The 11,709-nt window shown below is 41.8% G+C and overlaps 1 protein-coding gene across 1 annotated transcript in view; it reads right to left on the reverse strand.

The window, feature by feature from the left end:
- The window catches only part of LOC143764279 (nicotinamide N-methyltransferase-like), a 28,120-nt gene extending 16,639 nt beyond the window's left edge, over nt 1-11,481 (reverse strand). The window contains exon 1 of the mRNA XM_077249710.1: nt 11,360-11,481. The gene's annotated coding sequence lies outside the window, so the exon portion shown is untranslated. The remainder of the gene's footprint in view (nt 1-11,359) is intronic.
- Nucleotides 11,482-11,709: the final 228 nt, after the last annotated feature.

Consider the following 11,709-nt stretch of genomic DNA (forward strand, 5'->3'; position numbering starts at 1 on the left):
TGCAGCAATAGGATTACTCCGTTCCAGGTGCATTACTCTGTATTTATCTACATTAAATCTCATTCGCCAAGTGTTTGCCCATTCAGACATTTTAGCTAGATCGTTTTTCAAAATTGTAATATGAAGGTCAGATTTTAGTATCCTGCAAAGTTTAATGTGGTCAGCAAAGACTGACACTTTACTCTCAATCCCATCTAAAAAGGTCATTAATAAAAAGGTTAAAAGAGTTGGTCCTAGCCCAGATCCCTGCGGTCCCCAATGCTCCCCAGTACAGATCCTTGTGGTCCCCACGACTGACATAGCCCATTTAGAAAATGTACCATTGTTTCCTGTCATTTAGCCAATTCCTTACCCATCTACATATAGTTTTCCCCAGTCTTTGCCCGTGTAGCTTCAGCATAAGGCTGTTATGTGGTACAGTATCAAATGCCTTTGCAAAATCCAGATAAATTACATCAGCTGCATTACCAACATTCAGATTTGCACTTACCTCCTCATAGAAACCCAACATGTTAGTTAGACACAACCTATATTTCATGAATTTCATGAATCCATGCTAGTTGTCAGTTATTATATTATCTACAATAAATATTCTTACTTTCCTTAAATATTGGTACCACGTGAGCCTTCCCTCAATCCTGTGACTCCACCCCTGTTACAAGAGAGTCTAAGAATATGAGATACAGTGGTCTGTCAATTACTGAACTCAATTCGCTCAGTATCCATGGATGAAAGCCATCTGGGCCGGGGGATTTGTCAATGTTTAATCTGCTCAGACGCAGGCATACTTCTTTTTGTGTTAGACTAATGATATCATGTGGTCAACTTTGATTTTTGCCTTGTTGAATAATCCCTGGAACAGTTAGTTCATTGGTGAACACGGATGAAAAGTGCCTGTTTAATATCTCAGCCTTTTCTTTGTCCTCTATTATTATCTTTCTATAATAGTCTTTTAAAGGGGCCTATACCATCTTTTTTTCTTTTGGGCATTTATTTTAATGTCACTGGCAATTTGTTTCTGTATGGATAACCTTGCTAGCTTGATTTATTTTTTGCATTTTTTACTTAGATCTTTATACTCCTAAAATGCTATTTCTATATTCTCAGCCTTCAGGATTTTGAATGCCCTTTGTTTTAGTCTAATTAAATTTTGTAGTGTCTTATTTGTCCATAATGGTTTCTTTTCATTCCTGCCGAATAATCAACAAATCATCAATATATCTTAGCCAGTACTGCACATGGCTTATGGCCTGGGCACCTGAGTCACCAAACAAGCCCTGCTCCCAGTACCCTAGGAAGAGGTTAGCATACACGAGCGCACAACCCGAAATTATCCTTAAAGACAAAGAAATTTTGAGTAAGGATGAACAGGAGCAGCTCAAGAACCAACCCAATAGTATGGTCACCCAGATGGAAGTCCCCTGGAAGAATCGGACAGCATTGAGACCATTTTCGTGATCAATACATGTATAGAGGAATGTAATGTCCACATTAACCAAAAGCATATCAAATTCCACAAAAATCCCGTGGACCCTCCTTAACATGTCCGTAGTGTCTTTGACAAAATGATGGCAGCATCTCTACTAGTGGTTTTAAATAATAATCGATACATTTTCACACAAGATCGCATAGACCATCTATATCTGACATTATTGGATGGCTAGGAGGGTTCACGGGATCCTTCTGGATCTTAGGGAGTAAGTTGAAGGTAGGTATCTTGGGGTACTTAACCATGAGACCTTCAAAAACCTGTTTAATAATGATGCCCCTTTCCAATGCTACATCCAGAATGGAGTGCAGCTGAGCAGAGAAGGAGGCAAGGGGAGAGAAAGATAATTTCTAGTGTGTATGCTTATCCTTCAACCAGTTTAAATGCCTTTTTTTCATATTTGGTGACTGGCCAGACCACAATGTTTTCCCATTTGTCAGCTGCCTTGTAGACCACATCATCAAATAATTGTAATTCTTTTAAAGCCCGTCTTTGTTCAAAATTGAGGTTATTGTGTCTACGTTGAGGAAAGATCTTCCGAAAGTCGTCGATGATGAGTCTCGGGAAAATCTCAACTGCTGTCGATCTGGGCAGAATATTTTTAGGAAACATACCTTGTTGTTCAAAAATTTGTTATATATAAATTTGACTGCCAAATTTTCCTTGTCTGCTTGCGGTAGATTTAAGTAGTACCATCATATTGATTGCACTATTGTGTCCCACAAGGATATTTATATTCCTTCTGTCACCTAAAGTTCATGTTTTTTACTCGTTTATGTGTAACTTTATTTTTGTGTTTTGAAGACAGAAGTACTCTGGATGCATAAAGACCAAACATACTGTACATTGTGTGCACAATTATTGCTCAATTTTTATTTTTACTTATTAATTTTATTATTAAAAAAACCACACTGCTGTTAGTCACTCCAAAGGGTTAACTGATACATCCTATACTGGCTCTTTGACTTTGATTCGGGCTTGCACGCCGAGCCGAAAATTCTCTCAGCTGATGATGGCTGAAGTATGAAGTAGCCATCATCTGCTTCTAACAGCCACAGGTGGGGTAGGGTGGAGCTCTACCCGCAGTTAACATCTAAAATGCCACTGTTAATCTCTGACAGTGTAATTTGACGCGCTCAAGCAGGGAGACGTGTCATTCCAGGTGCCCATTGGCAAGCCTAGGACTTGATCTTAGGGTGCCAATGTGCTACCATTCCTGCGAGGGGTGTGCTGAAGACCCCTATGCTTGTCTTGACAATACTACTGAAAAACAGCCGTGGATGGCACTCACAGGAGATCTTGATTTTCGCTATAAACAGCAATCTGTCTCATTTAACCCGTGCATACCAGAAGCGCATTTCTAATCCCGGCCATCGGTGACCCCGATGCTTGAGCGAGGGACACCGATGGGTCGGCATGACAACCAGAGGTCTGCAGCAGACCTCTATGGTTGTCATTGCAAGATTGCCATGAACGCACCCCGTGGTCGGCGCTTATAGCAATTGCGCCTTTCTGCTACACACAGGCGATCTGATCATCACCTGTGTATAGCAGAGCCAGAGTACTGCAGTTTCTAGTCTCTCAATAGAAATTATTGAACAATGCAAACAGTTTAAAAAAAAAATTATATAATATATATAATTATACAGTACAGACCAAAAGTTTGGACACCTTCTCATTTAAAGATTTTTGTGTATTTTCATGACTATGAAAATTGTATATTCACACTGAAGGCACCAAAACTATGAATTAACACATGTGGAATTATATACTTAACAAAAAAGTGTGAAACAACTGAAAATATGTCTTACATTCTAGGTTCTTCAAAGTAGCCACCTTTTGCTTGAATGACTGCTTTGCACACTCTTGGCATTCTCTTGATGAGTTTCAAGAGGTAGTCACCAGGAATGGTCTTCCAACAATTTTGAAGGAGTTCCGAGAGATGCTTAGCACTTATTGGCCCTTTTGCCTTCACTCTGCGGTCCAGCTCACCCCAAACCATCTCGATTGGGTTCAGGTCTGGTGACTGTGGAGGCCAGGTCATCTGGCGTAGCACTCCATCACTCTCTTCTTGGTCAAATAGCACACATGTGTCACACATGTGAGTGTGAATGTTATAATCACCTCCTTTCGACCCATTCAAAATAAAACAATAAAAAAATCAAATATACACATATTTGGTATGGCTGCTTTCAGAATCGCCCAATCCATCAATATAAAAAAATTAACCCAATTGCTAAACGGAATAAGACGAAAAAAATTCAAATCGCCACTAGATTGCAATAAAATGCAATAACGGGTGATCAAAAGATCATATCTACACCAAAATCAATAAAAGCGTCAACTTGGCGCACAAAAAAATATGACGTTGCCCCCCGAGGAAGCCGAGGGCGAAACGTGCGTTGGGGCGCGTGTGTGCACATGGACAGGAACATGGGTAAGATGACCTGATGGGAACACTGTTTTGTGGGACAAGTAGTGGCTCTATTGCTGGTTGATTCTGACAGACTGTGATCTTATTAGTAATACCTATATGCAGTAGATAAGTGAGGAGTTTACAACCATTATGACACTTTATGCACCAGCACTTTAGTTTTTTTTTTATTGGTTGTTATTGAGCCTGTACCCTCCATCTATATACCCATGCTGACCCTGTGGTGCTACACATTTTAGTGGGTGCACCTTTGCTCTTGATTCAAATTTGCTCTGGTTGTGTTAATTGTAATTTGATTGTCATAATATAAACCTGGCACTGTTCTTATGTATTTTTTACAAGGTTAAAATAAAAGATATTTTTACTTCTACTTTTTTTGTGAATTTATGCTTCAATGTTGTGTTTTGGCGCACAAAAAATAAGCCTGCACCCAGCCCAGGATCACTAAAAATGGAGACGTTACAGGTCTCGGGAAATGCCGTCACCTTTTTATTTTTACTAAGTTTTGGATTGTTTTTTCACCACTTAAATAAAAAGAACCTAGACATGTTTGGTGTATACGTACAAATCTGTAATGATCTGAAGAATCATAATGGTAAGTCAGTTTTTAGCATTTAGTGAACATGGTTAAAAAAAAAAAAACAACTGTGGATGGAATTGCCCTTTTTTTTTTGCAATTTCACCGCACTTGGGATTTGTTTCCCATTTTCCAGTACATGATATGTTAAAACCAATGGTGTCGTTGAAAAGCAAAACTTGTCCCCCCAAAAACAAGCCTTTACACAGCCATTTTGACAAAAAAATAACAACGTTATGGCTCTGGGAAAAAGGGAAGCAAAAAAACAGAAATTCAAAAACTGAAATACCCCTGGTCGTTAAGAGATTAAAATAATAATAAGAATTAAAACGACATATTAGCACTAAAGTCGATACGTGTCGAGCTGTGCAAGCTCTTAATCTTGACAACTAGCATAGGAAACTCATGAGGATATAAAGCATGAAAATGGGTGTGGAATAGTGATGAGCGAGTATACCCGGTAATGCTCGTTACTCGCCCGAGAATCACTGTACTCGTGGTACTCGCCGAGCAACAAGCATTTCTGGGTTTGCCCGGTGGGAGCTTGGGTCCCCGCCCTGCATGACTGGCACTCTTTACAGAGCCAATCAACATGCAGGGATTGTCTGCCACACACTGTAATGTCATAGCTATCTTGGTTGTGGCATTGCAGTGATTGGCTGGCCACACAGCGTCATCAGGTCTATAAGAGACCTGGTGCCGCCCTGCTCGTCACATTCAGCTCCTGATTCAGACAGTGTAGGGAGAGCTGCTGCCGAGATACGGTCAGATTTGGGGGTTTATCAGTTAATGTGGGTATACCATCAGATTTGACACAAATTCAGCTAAACCAACAGTCCTAAGGAATAATTACGGAGTATATAGATTGCAGTGCTAGGTAGGCAGGGGAGTGTATGTGGCTCTATACATATCAGTGCAAGGAATGCACTGTATGTGGCTATATAGATATCATTGCATACATCAACAGGGTCCATTCCATTACTGTCTGCTGCTGCTGCCTATTACATATAGACCTAGCCCCAGGTATCAGTGGCTAGGAAGAGTTTTTTTGGCATCTTAATCCTGATTATTTTATTCCAAAGCAATCCAGAGCCCCCTCCTTTTTTTTGCTTGTTCACATATTGAACATTGTTGTATCTCTGTAAGATGCCAGATCTATCTGTGGGCTAAACATTTGGGCATTTTAGGCCTCCATTCCACTGTATTTGCTGTCTGTTACCCTCGTTCTATACAGTATTTTGAGGTGCTACATTACATTCTATGGAGGAGGCTGTTTTATATACTATGGGGGCATATTATATTCTATAGAGGAGTCTGTGTTATATACTATGGGGGTACATTATATTCTATGGGGAGGCTGTGTTATATACTATGGGGGCTACATTATATTCTATGGGGGAGGCTGTATTATATTCTATGGCTGGGCTGTATTATATTCTACTAGATTGTGGCCCGATTCTAACGCATCGGGTATTCTAGAATATGCATGTCCCCGTAGTATATGTACAATGATGATTCCAGAATTCGCGGCAGACTGTGCCCGTCGCTGATTGGTCGAGGCCTGGCAAGGCATATTATATTCTATGAGGGGTATATTATATTCTATGGGGGGTATATTATATTCTATGGGGGTACATTATATTCTTTGGAGGTTAATTATATTCGATGGAGGGTACATTATATTCTATGGGGGGGACATTATATTCTATGAGGGGTATATTATATTCTATGAGGGGTATATTATATTCTATGGGGGTACATTATATTCTATGGAGGTTAATTATATTCAATGGAGGGTACATTATATTCTATGGGGGGGACATTATATTCTATGGGGGGCTAGATTATATTCTATGGGGCTGCATTATTCTCTTTGAGGAAAGCTACATTGTATTCTATGGAGGAGCTAAATTATACTATATAAGGGGGCTGCATTATATTTTATGGAGTAGCTGCATTATATTCTATGAGGGGGCTACCATATATTCTATGGAGGGGCTTACATTATATTTTGTATGGCGAGGCTGCATTATACTCTGTGGGGTGGCTGCATTATACTGTATCGAGGACTATGGGGAATACATTATACTACATGAAGAACTATGGGAAGTGAATTATACTACATGGATGACTATGGTGGTGCATTATATTACATGGAACACTATAAGAAGTGTATTATACTATATGGAGGGCTATGAGGAGTGTATTATACTATATGGAGGACTGAGGAGCGTATTATACTATATGGAGGACGGAGGATTGTATTATACTATATGGAGGACTGAGGAGTGCATTATACTGTATGAGGACTGAGGAGTGCATTATACTATATGGAGGACTGAGGAGTGCATTATACTATATGGAGGACTGAGGAGTGCATTATACTATATGGAGGACTGAGGAGTGCATTATACTATATGGAGGACTGAGGAGTGCATTATACTATATGGAGGACTGAGGAGTGCATTATACTATATGGAGGACTGAGGAGTGCATTACACTATATGGAGAATTATGAGGAGTGTATTATACAACATGGAGGACTATGGGAAGTGTATAATACTATATGGAGGACTGAGGAGTGTATTTTAATATACAGAGGACTATAGGGAGTGTATTATACTATATGGAGGACCATGGGGAGTGTATTATACTATATGGAGGACTATGGGGAACATTATAATATATGGAGAACTATGGGGTGTATTATACTAAACAAGCAAAATGCTGCATATTCATCAAGTGATTGGATACTTTATGCCGGAACAAAAATCATTGTTCTCAGCAGCACATTGCCCGGTGTAAACTGTAGATGTGCTGCTGATAACATGATACTCTATGGGGACAGATCCAATAGTGATTGTTCTGTTCCCATCATTCTTTCTCAGTTAGTGTAAAGAGGCCGGGAAGCAAGCGTCGAACGACTTTAGTATTGTCGATCACACTTGTTTAGTGGCCTGAACTCAGTGCATGTAAATACAATAGAAATGCTTCTGTGTGATGTGCAATATGTTAGTATTTGGGGCCCCATTTTAAGCTTTTGCCTAGGGCCCCACTTTGCCTAAAAACAGCCCTGCCCGTAGGGAGTGCTACTTTGCTGTATAATCCTGGTTTCTGATATCGGGATTAGGCCAGTTTCCTGATATTTCTGGTACTGGAAAAAATGGTACCGGAGATATCAGTGTCCGTGTGTATACTACGTATGGCACACGTGTGTCAACCGTGTACTACATCAGTACCATACGGACGGCCTCCGGGGAAGCAGCGCTACAGTAAGCTCTGTTCCCCTGTGCGTGGTGCTGAAGCCGGCTGTCATCCCTTCTCCCCTGCTCGGCCAGCAAGCAGGGGAGAATGAATGAAAGAAAAACCCAACGTGGGGTGGTGACATTAACCCCTCATTACCCCACTTGCCACAGCTACAGGGCAAATGGGAAGAACTGGGCAAAGCTCCAGAATTGATGCATCTATTATGTGCCTTTTTCTGCGCAGCTGTGGGCTGCTGTTTTTAGGCTGGGGGGCCCATATCCATGGCCCCTTACCAGCCTGAGAATAGCAGCCCGCACCTGTGAATTTTGCAGGGTTGGTTTAAAAGCAGAGGGGGACCCCACATCGGCTTTTTCTTTCATTCATTCTCCCCTGCTCACTGGCCAAGCAGGGGAGAAGGGATGACAGCCAGCTTCAGCACCACATGCAGGGGAACAGCGCTTACAGTAGCGCTTCTTCCCAGGCGGCCGTCCGTGCACATGGAGGACAGTGTGCACTGTTCTCTGTGTGACCGTGTGTGGCATATTTTGCGGACAGTGTGTCTGGGTAAAAACGGACATGTCTGCGTGTTTTGCACATGGACACACGGTCTGTCAAAAAATGCTGACATGTGCATAGACCCATTCATTTTAATGGGTCTACGTTTGTTAGTGTCTCCAGTATGTGAGAGAACTGTCAATACATGTACTGGAGGCACTGACGTGTGAAACTGGACTTACACAGGATTACTGGAGCTGTAACGAGTCCAGCTCCTGCTAGGTTCTCACATTGTGCAAACTTGTATCTATTGCAACATTTTTACCATTTAGTGGGGCTGGTGCCAACTGGTTATGACTGGTGCTGCCGCGTTAATTGGTGTGAGGCAATAGGGGTTAATAAAGTATCGCAGCAGAGAAAATGTCAACATGCCTCCGAATGGTTAAGAACTGCTTTTGGGCACTTTAAGATGTTCCCATATCGGGTGCCCTTTAAATTTATGTCATCATCACAAAATATAAAGCAACTTAGCAATTCTCCCACTAAGTGACATTTTTTTTTTAGGCTTCAACTTCATGTTCTAGGAAATGCACATCATTATTAGCAGCAATAGCATGACTGACCGTACAGTCAGTTTAGGAGCATCTAATGAGTGTGTACAACACCTTTATACAGTAGATAAAAAAGGATCCACCATTCACAACAGGTGATGTCTCAGCTCACCACCGCCTCCTGTACAATGACTGATAACACCTCTATATACAGTAGATAACACAGGATCCACCATTCACAATAGGTGATGTCACAGCTCACCTCCTCCTGCTGTACAATGACTGATAACACCTCTATATACAGTAGATTACACAGGATCCACCATTCACAATAGGTGATGTCACAGCTCACCTCCTCTTCCTCCTGTACAATGACTGATATCACCTCTATATACAGTAGATAACACAGGATCCACCATTCACAATAGGTGATATCACAGCTCACCTCCTCCTCCTGTACAATGACTGATAACACCTCTATATATAGTAGATGACACAGGATCCACCATTCACAATAGGTGATGTCACAGCTCACCTCCTCCTCCTGTACAATAACTGATAACACCTGTATATACAGTAGATAACACAGAATTCCTCATTCACAATAGGTGATGTCACAGCTCACCTCCTCCTCCTCCTGTACAATGACTGATAACACCTCTATATACAGTAGATAACACAGGATCCACCATTCACAATAGGTGATGTCACAGCTCCCCTCCTCCTCCTGTGCAATGACTGATAACACCTCTATATATAGTAGATAACACTGGATCCACCATTCACAATAGGTGATGTCACAGCTCACCTTTATTTCAAGGATCAGACACGCAATATCTCCATGCAGTAACTGAACATGGCAGTGTTCTGTGTAGCTGCCTCATACACATGAAATGTCACAGGTACCGGAGTCGGATAACTGTCATAGGAAAACAGATGCCGACACATTGTAACAATTCTATTCTCTCGGCAAACAACTGAACAAGCAACTGAGAAACAAAACCAGACACAGCACCCCATAGACTCATCAGGAAGCACAGCAACAAGATGTCAAAGGTGGTAGACTACAATCCCCAGCAGGTTAGGGAGATGACAGGAGGTGCGCTCCCTCTATAACACCTGGGACTATAACAGATGTGTCTCATCACCAATGGATGCACCGACAGCTGAATCATGGATTTATTATACATGTGTATATGTCCTAAGATGGACAGCTCCAGCTAAAATAGGTATCCTCCCTGTCACAGAGTATCAACCTTGGCACAAACATATTAAACAGCATAATAACTGTACATTACCAATCCTAGATTATACTCCAGAGCTGCACTCACTATTCTGCTGGTGTAGTCACTGTGTACATACATTATACTGTTCCTGAGTTACATCCTGTATTATACCCCAGAGCTGCACTCACTATTCTGCTGGTGCAGTCACTGTGTACATACATTATACTGTTCCTGAGTTACATTCTGTATTATACCCCAGAGCTGCACTCACTATTCTGCCGGTTCAGTCACTGTGTACATACATTACATTACTGATCCTGAGTTACATCCTGTATTGTACCCCAGAGCTGCACTCACTATTCTGGTAGTGGATTGGACACCAGCAGAATAATGCATGCAGCTCTGGGGTATAATACAGGAGGTAACTCAGGATCAGTAATGTAATGTATGTACACAGTGACTGCACCAGCAGAATAGTGAGTGCAGCTCTGGGGTATGATACAGGAGGTAACTCAGGATCAGTAATGTAATGTATGTACACAGTGACTGCACCAGCAGAATAGTGAGTGCAGCTCTGGGGTATAATACAGGAGGTAACTCAGGATCAGTACTGTAATGTATGTACACAGTGACTGCACCAGCAGAATAGTGAGTGCAGCTCTAGGGTATGATACAGGAGGTAACTCAGGATCAGTAATGTAATGTATGTACACAGTGACTGCACCAGCAGAATAGTGAGTGCAGCTCTGGAGTATAATACAGGAGGTAACTAAGGATCAGTAAGGTAATGTATGTGCACAATGACTGCACCAGCAGAATAGTGAGTGCAGCTCTGGACTATAATACAGAATGTAACTCAGTATCAGTAATGTATGTACACTGTGACTGCACCAGCAGAATAGTGAGTGCAGCTCTGGGGTATAATACAGGATGTAGCACAGGATCAGTAATGGAATGTATGTACACTGTGACTGCACCAGCAGAATAGTGAGCACTGCTCTGAAGTATAATACAGGATGTAACTCAGGATCAGTAATGTAATGTATGTACACAGTGACTGCACCAGCAGAATAGTGAGTGCAGCTCTGGAGTATAATACTGAATGTAACTCAGGATCAGTAATGTAATGTATGTACACAGTGACTGCACCAGCAGAATAGTGAGTGCAGCTCTGGAGTATAATACTGAATGTAACTCAGGATCAGTAATGTAATGTATGTACACAGTGACTGCACCAGCAGAATAGTGAGTGCAACTCTGGGGTATAATACAGGAGGTAACTAAGGATCAATACAGTATCAGTAATGTAATGTATACCTACAGTGACTGCGCCGGACTCACCTGGGAGGAGATGAGCTGAGAGCAGAGGAGGCAGCAGAAGTGGCCGAGCAGCAGCTCCAGACTGAGGTATCGCTGCTCGGTGCAGGTGTATACAAGCTCCGCAGCCGCACCTCCCTGCCAACACCCCCACCCACCGCATTAACCCCCGCACCACCATCTGCATCTGCTCCGAATCTCCTGCATCCTTTTACAAATCTCCAAAGGCTGAAGAAACCTTCTCACAGCTGAGGGTTTGTTACAGTTGTATCCAAGCTCAAGAGTCCTCTCAGCCCAGACTGATACATTGTATGTGCGCTGCTGGTGGCTTTAGCTCAGAGACGATTGTTTAGACTCCATACAATTGTAGCAAA

This window comes from Ranitomeya variabilis, chromosome 4 (assembly GCF_051348905.1).
Source record: "Ranitomeya variabilis isolate aRanVar5 chromosome 4, aRanVar5.hap1, whole genome shotgun sequence".
Lineage (NCBI taxonomy): Eukaryota > Metazoa > Chordata > Amphibia > Anura > Dendrobatidae > Ranitomeya > Ranitomeya variabilis.